This window comes from Crassostrea angulata, chromosome 6 (assembly GCF_025612915.1).
Source record: "Crassostrea angulata isolate pt1a10 chromosome 6, ASM2561291v2, whole genome shotgun sequence".
Lineage (NCBI taxonomy): Eukaryota > Metazoa > Mollusca > Bivalvia > Ostreida > Ostreidae > Magallana > Magallana angulata.
The window spans coordinates 57,462,598-57,473,476 of NC_069116.1; the positions used below are offsets into that span (position 1 = coordinate 57,462,598).

The following is a 10,879-nucleotide window of genomic DNA, read 5'->3' on the forward strand; positions in this document are numbered from 1 at the left end:
AAGGTGGGTCCACAACTGGGGGCCGACTTTTTACATATGAATATATAGAGTAAATCTTTAAAAATCTTCTCAGAAACCATTATGCCAGGAAAGCTAAAACTTGTATAGAAGTATTTTTAGGTAGGGTTACTTTAAATTTGTGAAAATCATGATCCTTGGGGGTAGGTTGAGGCCACAAGGGATGGTCGAATTTTTACATAGAAATGTATATAGTAAATCTTTAAAAATCTTCTTTTCAAGAACCTTTTGGCAAGGAAAGCTGAAGCTACTGTTGAAGCATGCTTGTGTTTAAGCATCATCAGGTAGTGAAAACTCAAGTTTATTCAATTAATGATCCCCAGGGGTAGGATGGGGTCACAACAGGTGTGTGTGTGTGTGTGTGTGTGTGTGTGTGGGGGGGGGGGGGGTTACATAGAAATATATAGAGAAATTATTTTGAATCTTTTTTTCTAAAAAATCATTTGCCTAGAAAGCTGAAACTTTAGTGAAAGCAACTTCAGATAGTGTAGATTCAAGTTTGTTCAAATCAAAATATTAAGGAGTCGGATTAGACCATATATTGGGTCAAATTGTACAAAGAAAAACATTTTAATTATTCACAAAAACTACAATGTTATCACATGTGGTTTAACTTATATGCAGGCATTTTGACATATTGCTGATTCTTAAGATTTATTAGACTCTCGCACCTGGACGATTCTTGGATCTCACAAGGGGTTTAGAGTTTGGTGTAGGTTTATATCCCATATAAAAACAATTGTTTAGGATCTTGTGAAAACTACGATGCTCAACATGTGATATGACTACAAATCATTCTGTTAATATGAAAGGGACTTGATTATAAACATAAGAATATTTAAGAAAAAATGGATTTTTATTTCCATAGTATCGACATGTATTCTACTACATTGCCCAGATATTTTGTATTATGACTCAATTAAGCTGATTTTATCATGCGTATTGTTCCTCAGGTGAGCGATGTGGTCCATGGGCCTCTTGTTTTTCCTGTAATGACAATTTAGTCACTGCCTATCTTCTTGAATTTTATGGTATAATTTTTAATTAATTAAACAATAAGTGGCTAGGCCAGGGTACTAATTGATTATAATATTATAAATTTTTATTAATAACTTAATTCAATTAATTACTGGTAAACATATTTTTTAGTATTTTGCATTTTTTTAGGAAGTTATAATATTTTTACAATTTACACTCGGTGATCTTTTGACATTTTTTCAAAGTTTATCAACTTTCTCCTGAATTTTTTGAAGTTAAGAATTTAAATTTTTTTCAGAACATGTAGGTTGATTTTTTTTCAAGCAGTTAAGATCAGTGTCTGAAACAATTAGGTTTTTCCCCATGTTTGAATAATTTAATCTTTTTAAGTTAAAGTTTGGGTTATTCTAATGTCATCAGCAGTTCAAGCTTTAGATTTAAAGCATGAATTGTTACTGCTGCAACAAGCATTTTAGCACGCATTAAGCATTTAACATCATTTGTTCATTGTTAAAGTACAGTGTAACCACAATCAATAAGGTACAAACTTCAGTAATCGGTGGAATATTAGTGAGGGGGTGAGTGTGCACATAGTGTATATCCATTAGTACGTCCCATACTGTCAAATGGTTATGTTATCCAGCAGACAGGCATGTTGCCATGTGGGGTCCCGCCAGGCCTCTACCCGCCATACAATAGTGTTTCTGTTCCATACGCTATACCATATGCAGATCTATACCAAAATCTTATGCCATGGAGGGTGATGCCTCAGTATCTCTCACTGGATGAAATATCTGGTTTCAGCGCTGCGGAAACCCTTTGGAAACTCTGCGGAAACTTAAGGTTACTTTAAGTTTCCGACGGGTTTCAGCACGGAAACTTCAAGTTTCATTAAGTTTCCGCAGTGCTGAAACTTAGGCTGTCCATGAATCCAAATGGTTTCCGCAACGGAAACTTACTGAAACTTGAAGTTTCTGCATAGTTTCAATCTCCATATACGCTTGGGATACATATTGTTTACAAATGGTTTCCGCGACGGAAACTTACTGAAACTTGAAGTTTCTGCATAGTTTCAACCTCCATATACAATTGGGAAACATATTGTTTACAAAGGGTTTCCGCAACTGAAACTTACTGAAACTTTTTATATTTTTGCTTTCACAAAAGCTGAGCAAGGTTTCTACTCTATGTAAAAACAAAACAATTTCAAACAGTTCCAAATTTATTTTGTTCAAAAATCTGAAATTGTTTCCAATAATAAATAAAATACAGCCAAGATACAATAATGGAGAAACATCCATATGGCAATTCCCTTATTAGGGACTTTTATTTAAAAAATGATAAAATTTCACAAGAAAAAAAACTCCCATAGAAATCTTTACATTTATATTTTTTTTCATCTCGATTAAATGCCTATCAAATCTCCCTTTAAAAATGCAACAAAGATCTTACTTTTTTAAAAATATGAATGCAATTTACAAAATAACTGCACGTACATGAATAAACAAAGAAAACTTCACTGCTACATGAACATGATACACTTGTCTCAATTTGTTTTGAACTACAATGAATATGTACACCATAAAATATTTTTGAAAAGTCTAAAGTATCCATCTTTAAAGAAAAAAAAAATACACTACAAGATAGTAGTTGACTATAGAGGTATGACCCAGATATGATTTGAATATGTATGTCAATAAATTCCAAAATGAGGTCAAAGTGACCCACTTACAAGTTGGGATAAACCTTTTCTTTGTTAGTAATATAATCTAATGTTTTACAATAGAACAGGATTTGATATCATTTTTTGGATAATCCATTAAGTCCAAAGTGAACTTTTCATTTCCACCCATGATGTACCAACTGATCAGATTTTAATATCATAAGCCTGTCAGTATTTAATAGATGACCCAGAGGGAGATATGAAAAGCTTGTTGGCCAATAAAAAGCTAACAATGGAGCAGTCTGTCAAATCATGTGCAAAAATATGATGTACACATTTAATTAATTATGCTGATTGCAACACACTTCATTCCTGATGAATATTCTTCTTTACACACGGTTTACCTTCCTACATTTCACTACTTTACCTACATTAATATTTTTAAATCCAAGACATGAAGTAAAATATACATTGTTTATATATGACAAGTATTACTACATGTACATGTACTTGCTTTTTGTAGCATAAATGTATAAAATACAAAGTATCACACAGATCATTCACCTTACAATTCTCATCAATACCAGCATTTTACTTATGATATAAAAGCTAATTCCAATTATATATTAGTTACATAACACAGATTAAAATAAAACCCACATGGAAACAACTTTCCATCCAAGTAATTTTGTTATATAAAAATTGTAATACATGGGGTATTTGTTGTCTTTATATATTTTCATATACGACATAATTGAATATTGTTTGGTGTATTTTATCATTTCTATGACCGATGCATTCATCTCCAAATGCAGTTTTTTACATTTAAGATTGGTTTCTTAATTTTTCATATATTGCTGCAAATAAAAACTAAGTTATCAATAAATGTTTAAACAAAGAAAATGGAAAAAAAAGTAGTTAACACTTGGAGGTGTGAGGATATATGTTACATGGAGTCTAATATTTTATGCAATATTTGCAAATAAGAAAATGAAAGTTAATATCTGCAAGGTCTAATCAATCATTCAATAAGTCAAAACCATGTGATTTTCTAAGATTCTAGCTTACAGACAGACCTTGTAATATACTGGTATTTGATCATATAAAAAAATTACTTTTATATTTTATAGGTTTTTTGAAATGAGAATACTTTACAGTTAAAAAGTCTTGTTCTGCAGAGGTTTAGTCGGGTCGTAGAGATGTGTCCATTCGAATCAATAAGGAGTGTCATTGGCTGTTGTTGATGTAACCCGAGTCATAGTTTATGGAAATAGGCCTTTTTGGGGGACTTTCGAGCATTGTCCAGACCGGTGAAGCACTCATATGATCACATCATGGCTACAGCAGACTTAGTAGTTCTGGACAGTGGTAGCATTAAAATTCTTCTTCTTGCGATGAACTTGTTCCTTTCACTGGGCTGTACTTTATATCTGTTCTATTTATCTTCAACAAGAATAATAAAGTTTCATTTAGATTTTTAAACAATAAACATAAGTCATTCAGCCTAACATGTAATAAAAGCATTCTGAATAAAATTCTGAATACAGAAGCTACTATATGCAGTTGCCAGTTGCTGTTTAAACTATGTTATATAATGACTACAGTAGTATCTGGTCTAAAATGTTTCATTTTATGTTTGAAGCTATGTTATTTTCATTTTGATTCAATTATTGTTTGCTGAACAATGGAAAAACTTATCAACAATAAGTGTGTTTCACCCCCCCCCCCCAATCAACCTCCTTTTCAAGAACTTAGACCTGGATTTCCCCAAAATTACTACAGTAAATTATAAACATCCAACACATGTATAAGTTAATGGTGAAAATAATCAATTTCAAAGCAATACCTTGCGTTCACATCGTCCAGCTGGTCAAAACATTCACCCGAATCACCGAACAGAGGGTGCAACTAATCACCGGAAACATTGACTTTGAATGCTGTCAATGCTGAAAAAGAAAAACGTGAAAGATTTCATTTTCCGGATTTAATTAATAAATTTTTTTCGTTACATTTAGAGTTTTTAAATTGTATAATGTGCGAAAGATTCATTGTTCGTCTTGTTTACCAACCAAGCATTCATATATTAGGGACGTTTATATAATTATATATGTGTATACCCTGGATAATCTTGGTTATCATGCATATAAAGTTGGTTAATGGTTAACTTGGTCAAAACGTATATTTAAAAGAGATACGGTAATAAAAATTAAAACGCCGAACCAAGTTTGAAAAAATGACGCCATCTTGATTTGATGGCGCGAGATCTTGTTTACAAATGAGAGATAAATTAGAGTCTTAAAAATGTTATTGGGAGTATCTATATTGTGAATTAAGTTACCTTGACATGAGTTCTTCGTTCCTGCATTATCTCCTTGTTGTAGAGGCCATAAATGCTTCTGAATTCTCCATTTTACAACAGCACCTTCTTGTCCATTTTAACCTTCGCTCGGAATCATAAAGTGCGCCAATACTGACCAATCAGAACCCGCTAAATCTTGGAAAAGTGCATCTTGGGATAGTTTAAAATGAATAATGTTTAATCAAAATAATCATTTTTTACCGAATAGTATACTTTTTACATGTATATTTATTTTAAATAAGAACTGTCGGAGTCAGTATTTCTTGGTTAAATACGACAAAGTATTGGCGTGTGTTTGTTACAATTATATTTGTAACACGTGATTAACCAAAAAAAAAATGGCCGACCGTTTGTTTACAAATGTCTAATAAAATTAAACAAGTTTTAATGAGACATATGTATCAGATTTTGTCTTTAACTATATTTTATTTACATATACTGATGATTTTGCCAAACTAAATATGATAGAGCCATATATAGTTTACTGACAAGTTAGTCTTGACTTGTCCAATATTCACCGCGATTCAAAGCACGGTCATATTCTTATTCAAAATATAGAGGTGTGAAAACATTATGTTCATCACAGAGCAGGTTATGCATGAACACACAGAAATCACAAATATAATTAGATGCCGATCAATTAACGGGGTCCGGTTAACAGCGTTTACCCGTACGGTGAATTTACAACTATGATGAATTGATGGCAATTATTTTACAGTTACACATGTGCACTGATTGGTCATGCGATGAACAGTACGTTAAGAATACTTAGGAAATTAAAGTACAAACGCGTTAAACAAGCCGGGAAGTAAGACGTACACGTCGGACTGATATATAATCAAAATATAATTTTAACTAGACTCTTGTTGCTATAGCAACAAAAGGTCTTCCGTTCCTCACGTATAAATCTGTACAAAAGATCCATTTCTCTTGTAAACAGAAAACGGATATAATTTATACTGTAAAGGAATTCCCAAGAAATAAACAAAACAAAAAGACAAAACGTCATTTTTTGAGTACTTTCTGTGACGACCGGAAGTTACGCCGGATCATACAAAACATAGTAAACATATCTTCATACATTGCCTTGTCTTTCCTCAAAGTTTGGATGTTCAAGTTTTTGTTAGTTATAATATCTCGTTGAGAAAAGGTTTTTGTCTCGGGACCGGAAACGAACGAACGGAAGTGATTAAGAAATTGAAAATACGTATTTTAGTACATTTACCTATGATACGTTATTGTTCATCACATTGAGTAAAATGTTTAAAAAATTCTTATGTTAAAACAAAACAAAAAACCTTTTATTGCTTGAACACTTCGAGTGAAAACCGGAAGTGACGTACGACCAAACGGAACCCGTTCAACACATGTTCATTCAAATGTCCATTATCCATACAAGTTTTGTGTCTTGATCTCTCACTGTTTCTGAGATCTTGGGGGTAGTTTGTTTTAAAAGAAGGCTACCTGAGATATTTGAGATGTCTCACCGGAAGTAGAACTTTTTTGGTTTTTTAAACATGTGTGGATGTATTTTTGTAACTAAAATGTTACTTCCATGGTAAATAACCAACATATTTTTTAAAAATCAGAATTTGGTGTACTTCCTGTGACGACCAGAAGTTCCGCCGGATAAAACAAAATAGTGTTAACACGTGTCCATGCACAGGTCTATAATCCTACAAAGTTTAATTGTTGAAGTCGGTTTTTTTGAGATCTCTTCGATATAAGGTTTTTTGTCTCGGGACAGGAAACGGACAAACGGAAGTGCTTAATTAAATTTAAATTTTTCATATCTTGTTTACTTTCCTATTTTACATTATTTTACATTATTATTCATCAAAGTAGCTAAAACTATCAAAATTAAAACAGTTTAACGGATAAACAGTTTGATTTGTTTGAACTCTTCCGCTGTGGACCGGAAGTGACGGACGACAAAATGAAACTGTTTAAACACATCTTCAATCAAATGTCTATGATTAGTGAAAGTTTTGTGTCTTGATCACGTACAGTACCCGAGAACTTACGGGTACAAAATATGTTTTAAAAAAGCTTCCTGAGATAATCGAGGTATCTCACCGGAAGTAGAACTTTTTTGTTTATTTAACATTGCATAGATGACATATGTAAGGATCTATACTAATATTTTTATTCTATGGAAAATAAATTAAATACGTAAAAACAAAAATTTTTGAAGAGCTTCCGGTGACGACCGGAAGTTACGACGAACAAAACAAAAGTGTTTAAACACATCTACAACTATAGGTCTATCATCCCTCAAAGTTTGGATGTTCAAATCTTTATCGTTGCTGAGATCTCGATGTGACAAGCTTTTTGTCGCGGGACGGGAAACGGACGACAGGAAGTCGATTTTGAAAAAATGAAAAAAACGCCTCGAGATACGATTATTTTCTATCACTCCTGAAAACTTGAAGTAAATCGATCCAGCCATCTCTGAGATTTCTTGTGGACAAAAAATGGGAAAAAAATAATAATAAACTAGATTCGAACTCGTTGCGAGCAACGAGTGGGTCTTCCGTCCGATTTTTGAATAGATTTGATCAAACTTATCAATTCAAAGATAAAAAAGTACATCTAAGCGAAAAATATTAAAAAAAAATTTGCGGCACTCCAGGCTTGAACCCAGGTCGCTTTCGCCATGTCCGCGACTCTACCGACTGAGCTACTCGGACTCTCGCTTCAGAACTTTGACGCTTAATTTCTCGAGAATGTCTTGATCGATTTTGAAACAAATTACATATTCTGAATCAGTGAAAGGGTCACTATAAGGTGTAAAATATTTTTTAAAAAAATATCAAAAAATAAAAAAGTCGAAAAATTCAAATTTTGAAATTTCCTTCCGGTGACGACCGGAAGTGACGGCTGACATTCTCTTGACCGAGGTGCACCAGAAAAACGATAGATCTATCATCTCTGAAAGTTTCAGCCCTAAATCTTTACTCGTTTTTGAGAAACTTGAGAGACAAAATTGACTTTAAAAAATCGTAAAACGGCGATAACTTCCGACCGGAAGTAAATTTTGAAAAAATGTCACGGGGGTACAAACTTCAGATGGCGAGGCATCATCAGTGAAAATTTGAAGGAAATCGAATCAGACATTTCCGAGAAATCGCCTGCACAAAATGTGTAAGGAAAAAAAGAATAATAATAACTAGATTCGATCTCGTTGCGAGCAACGAGTGGGTCTTCCGTCCGATTTTTGAATAGATTAGATTAAACTTATCAATTCAAAGATAAAATCGTTGATCTAAGCAAAAAAAATGAAAAAAAATTTTGCGGCACTCGAGGCTTGAACCCGGGTCGCCTGGGCCATGTCCACGACTATATCGACTGAGCTACTCGGACTCTCGCTTCAGGACTTTGACGCTTAATTTCTCGAGAACGCCTTGATCGATTTTGAAACAAATTACATATTCTGAATCGGTAAAAGGGTCACTATCATTTTATTGGAAAAAATATATAAATATAAAAAGTTGAAAATTTTCATTTTTTAATTTTGCTTCCGGTGACGACCGGAAGTGACGGCGAACATTCTCTATACCGAGGTGCACCAGGAAATCGATAGATCTATCATCTCTGAAATTTTCAGCTCTCTATCTTTGCTCGTTTTTGAAAAACCTGAGCGACAAAATTGACTTTTTAAAATCGTAAACGGACGATAACTTCCGACCGGAAGTGAATTTTCAAAATCTGTTTCAGCGGTATAAATTTCAGATAACGAGGCTTCAGTCCTGAAAATTTGAGAGAAATTGATCTTCCCATCTCTGAGAAATCGCCTGCACAAAATTTGTAAGACAAAAAAAGAATAATAATAATAATAATAATAATAATAAGAAAAGTGAAAAAGAAACCGAAGAATAATAAAAGGGTCTTCCGCTGAAGACGGAAGACCCTAATAATAGAATTGAAAAAGAAACCGAAGAATAATAGAAGGGTCTTCCGCTGAAGACGGAAGACCCTAAAAACATTACAATCTCTATAAGGTCTTCCGTTGGAAACGGAAGACCTTAATTATTTAATATACTTTCTACATCAAATGTATACGAATGTATAATCAAATTTTAAAAATGGGATTAAAATCACGTGCACCACAAGGCTAGTGCTGGATTTTAAACTGATTTTGTAATATAACGTATAACTTCAGTAAAATTATAAATAATGCTTATTACTAGTATATCTTATAACAGAAACATGTGCATGTTTCATAAACATGTATCAATATCTGTGTTTACAGTACAGAAAGTAAATACAAAGTATAGAAATGCACGAATCACATAGGCGTCGAACCGGGGGGGGGGGGGGGGGGGGGGGCGGGCTTAGTGCAAAGTTAGACTTAACCAATAGGCATATAGCCCCCCCCCCCCAACTTTTTCTCGCCGGAAATATAATTGTTCCTAAATTTACCTTGAAAGATTGAGAAGTTGGAGTAATAGGCATACTAGCCCCCCCCCCCCCCCCCCCCCCCCCCGACACGGATTAGGAATTTCATGATTTTGGGGGAAACAATTTGGGTAGGGAAATTTATTTTCGGAAGTATATAGTATAGGTATACCCCCCCCCCCCCCCCCCCACGGATTAGGATTTTCATGATTTTGGGAATTAGGGTATTTTAGGGTTTTCCCTCAATATTTCTGAGGATTAGTCTAGCCCCCCCCCCCCCCACTTTCAATTTGCTTCCGACGCCAGTGAATCATCATACAGTCATACATGCAGTAAAGTCTGAAATGCATGTAAATAATCAAACAATTATTATATTAAACTCAAACTCCAAGTGGGTTTTACTTGTTATTATCAACTGTAGAATTTTTTAAAAAAAATTCCTGTGTACATGTGTTGGCGTGGTATTAAAAAAGAAATGAATTGGCTCTAAACTTCAGGTTGTACGAATATTTGGTACGATTTGTAAAAATTTACAACGACTTTACCTTGATCTGTTTGCTTAATTAGTTACTGTACCTCAAGGTTCATTCCAATGATAACTAAATGATTTAAGAAGGAGTCTTACAAAATAGGTATATTAATTTATTTTACTAAATAATTATAATTTACTTATCAGTTTTACTAATTCAGGTACACACAAATTGAAAAAAAATTCCCGCCGGGCTTTAGTTATAAACTCACGCTTCGTACTGTGTATATGTTATGTAACAGTCTTTTGTTCACTCCTGACAGAAAAAACCCTGCAATCCACACAGAATATACAGGAAAATCACAGAGGAGGTCACCTGGACAAAGAATGTATACACATGTATACACGTGCCCGAGTACCTAAGATTAATGATTTCATCATATGCATTAAACAAGATCAGACATCAGTTTTTCTTTTCAAATTCAATTAATTACTTAGTAAGGTTCTTAATCGCCTTATTTGCCACATTTGAAGATAGTTACATGTATACATATAGTTTCAGTCACGCTGAAACCTTACTATACATTTTAGTATGTACGGATTCATTATCATTAGGCTAGAATTAAACTTAAACCTGTTGAAAATAAATGATATCACTATTAAACTCAAATCAATTTTAATAATAGTTTCAGCAATGCGTAAACCATTTGGAATCTTAACTTAAAGTTTCAGCATACTGAAACCTAGCGGAAATGTTCTGAAACTGATTGATATTTCCATAATAATTTACACAACTTTTCACATGATTCAAATTTAGTTTCCGCATTGCGGAAACCATCAGGAATCTTAACTTAAAGTTTCAGCATACTGAAACATAGCGGAAATGTTCTGAAACTGATTAATATTTCCATAATAATTTACACAACTATTCACACGATTCAAATTTAGTTTCCGCATTGCGGAAACCATCAGGAATCTTAGACTAAAGTTTCTG

The 10,879-nt window shown here is 33.5% G+C and overlaps 1 long non-coding RNA gene across 1 annotated transcript; it reads right to left on the minus strand.

Moving 5' to 3' along the window:
- Window positions 1-1,904: 1,904 nt before the first annotated feature.
- On the minus strand, window positions 1,905-5,838 carry LOC128188908 (uncharacterized). Its single transcript, XR_008244199.1, has 3 exons — window positions 4,998-5,838; window positions 4,506-4,605; window positions 1,905-4,102 (listed from the first exon to the last, which is right to left on the minus strand). It is a non-coding gene; the product is annotated as an uncharacterized LOC128188908 (long non-coding RNA).
- Window positions 5,839-10,879: the final 5,041 nt, after the last annotated feature.